Here is a 3,177-nt window from a genome sequence, read left to right as displayed (position 1 = left end):
CTAGGCTGGAACTCACTCTGTAGACCAGGCTAAACTTGAACCCACAGAGGTCTGACTGCACCTCCCTCTGCATGCTGTCATTAAAGGGATGTGCCACCATGCTCACCAGAGTAAGTTTTCTTTAGTACATTTTAGGTATGATTCAGGCACTGATGATTTTTTGTGCATATTTCTAAATACTCTGCAATTCACTCTTCCTTGAGATCTAGAGTCATTATCAGATATATAGAATAAAATTAATAAATCTTTGTGAAGGCATTGTCTGAAACCTTGACCCAATATTGATCATGTGGTCTTTTGAAACTGCAACAGCTATTCATGAGGTTGAATATCTCTCTCTCTCTCTCTCTCTCTCTCTCTCTCTCTCTCTCTCTCTCTCTCTCTCTTTATGTGTGAGAAAAAGATTCATAGACAGAGACAGGGAGACACAGAGGGACAGACACACAGAGAGAACATGTTTTTGTAGAGGTGGAAAGATGCACATGCTAGGGTACACGCATGTCACATGTATGTTAAGGACAGAGGATGACCTTGGGTGTCATTCTTCCTCAGATGTCAGTCACCTTGGTTTTTTGAGCCAGGGTCTCTCACTGGACTGGGGTTCACAAATTAGGCTGATTGGTGCAGTGATATGTGTGTCTCCACCTCCCCAGCACTGGGATTACATGCAGTGCCATCATACCAGGCCTTTACATGTGTGATCTGGGAATGAAGCCCAGGCTCTCATGCCTGCACATCAAGCACTTTGCTGAGCTGTCTCTCCAGCCCCGTTTTCTTGGGTAACACTCACTTACATAGACATCAATAGGAAATTAAACCCAGGGTGTGGGCTCAACTGCATCTGTATAGAAGCAATACTATGACTTTGGCCGGTTGTTTGACCGTTTTTATAAACAAGAGAGAACACGAAGAGGGATGCAAAGGTAAGGAAAGGATGGGACGGATCTGGGAGGCGTTAGGGGGGAAACTGAGGACAAATGTGATCAAAACATATATGATAGTCTCAAAGAATTAATAAAAATTCTATTTTTAAGAAAGAAAACTATACTGACTTACTCAAATGAATGACCCCTAAAACTAAAGTTTGCTCACTTTATTTTGGGAAAAACACAAGATAAATAGTAATACCTATATTGCCCGTGGCTTGTTTGCAAAAACATCAGTGCAGATTCTGCATTTCCTCCGCATCCGTGTAAGGCTTTTACAGGCAAATCTCAGAAATAAACAGAATGAAAATGCAAACCGCAGCAGCATTAATTCATGTGCAGTAAACCTTCAGGTTGAGATGAAGCAACCCAATCTTCTCCACAAGAAAAACTAATCTACAGAAGGCATTAATTATTTCAGTTTTGTCTCCTGCTAGTGAAAGCTTCTCAAAGAATAAAACCTTCAGTTCTTCCTGACAGTTCCCCCTCAGTGTTGCATCCCTCTCACCTGGCTCAGGCCCGCATGCTCCTCACCCCGCCCAGCCCCGCATCCCATTCACAGGGCCCAATTTATTCTGAACTGTTGACTTAATCCATTCTCTAAAAGAAAGACACAAGAAATTCAAATTCAAAACAGGTGGTCCTTGTCGGATCATTTGAGTTACTCATATGATCTACAGGAAAGAATGGCTGTTTTGAGACAGACTTCATCGACTGCTACTGCTGTCTTGCCACTGACACACACACACACACACACACACACACACATGCACGCACGCACTCACACACGCACACATCAAAGCCATCATTGTATAAAATCTAAAATTCCGGTTGCTGATCTCCTAGCTGGTGTCGTTTCCAAAGTACTGTGCAGCCTGTGATAGTCACAGTGGGAACCCACCTCTCTGTAGGGTCTCCATCTGCTTCCTGTCAGAGAGAGCCTCCTTGGGGAACCACGGTAACTGCAGAGCACCCATGGCTCCCCACGGGGCCCAGAGTCTTTTATAATAATCTTTTTTTAGAATTAGCGGTTGTTAAGCTAGAACTTGCTTAATTTTCTCCAGAGAAAGGAGGTTTGGAGAATTACAACGCTGCAGTTTGGTTTTCATCTGTGTCTGGATGGATCATCATGTTATTTTAGGAAAAAGCAAACTCAAAATAAACAAAGAAAACCACTGCATCCTAAGGTACTATGCAAACATTACCAAATGAAAACTTAGTAAGTGGAATTCCTCCCTTGGTGAGAAGAGTTTATAATTCATACAGGAGGTTCATGACTATAAAAGTTGCATTCTAAAGCAAATATTTCTGAGCTCTTGTGACCCAAAAGGGATTTTATATTAATTTATTTTTTTGTTTTTAATTTGTATAATTGTGCCCAAAGGCTATTTATTGACTGCTCATTGAGGGTCCACAGACTTGGTCCAGCAGGTTAAGCAGAGAGCCCACACATGAGGAGAGGTTGCACTGGCCTTGTGTGGGGCAGCTTTGAACACACACGCGGCTGTGAATAACAAGCTTCACAGTGGTAAAGGCTGGAGGTGGTAACTAACTGAAAATTGAGTGTATGCACCCAGCAGAAATGGACAACGGCCATCTTTAGCCTGGGCTGGTCTCCCAGGAACGTTTAACAAGAGAGAAGGCTTCCTAAGCTCAGCTCTTCTCTCGTCTGCTCTCCCACAGGTTTGCCTGCTGCTCCAGAGCGGGAACAGACGCCTTATTCTGCTCCACGGGGGAGAACAGATTCAACGTGTTTGTATAAGTTTTCACTTTCACGTGTCGATTCCTCAGAGAAGGCTGACTATACAGGTGAAATAGAAAAACGACTCATTTCAATCTACCTCAAACTCCAAGTCCTGGAGAGAGATGGGGACACAAAGATCTTTTTTTTATTCATCTGATGCCAGTTGATTTCAGTGCTGTTCCCCAGAGTTGAGTCTGAACTGAGGCACAGTGCCCAGGGGAAGTTTTCCTGAGCATGTTGTGGTTAAAGGAGATATGAACATTAAACCAAAGGACCACAAGAATGTGAAAACAGGATAAGGAGAAACCTTAAGAAATCAGATAAGTGAGAAGGTTTGGGGAGGGGGTGGGATGAGACTAGAGCCAAGACAGGCTCTCCTAGTAGCCTGACATTTCAAGGAAGGCCGCTAGTTAGTTTCCGACTACTTAGCCCCAAAATAATCACACAGAAACTATTATTTAAATCACTGCTTGGTCCATTAGCTCTAGCTTCTTACTAATCTCCATT

The sequence above is a fragment of the Myodes glareolus genome, chromosome 21 (assembly GCF_982192425.1).
Source record: "Myodes glareolus chromosome 21, mMyoGla1.1, whole genome shotgun sequence".
Lineage (NCBI taxonomy): Eukaryota > Metazoa > Chordata > Mammalia > Rodentia > Cricetidae > Myodes > Myodes glareolus.
This window is presented reverse-complemented; position numbering follows the sequence as displayed.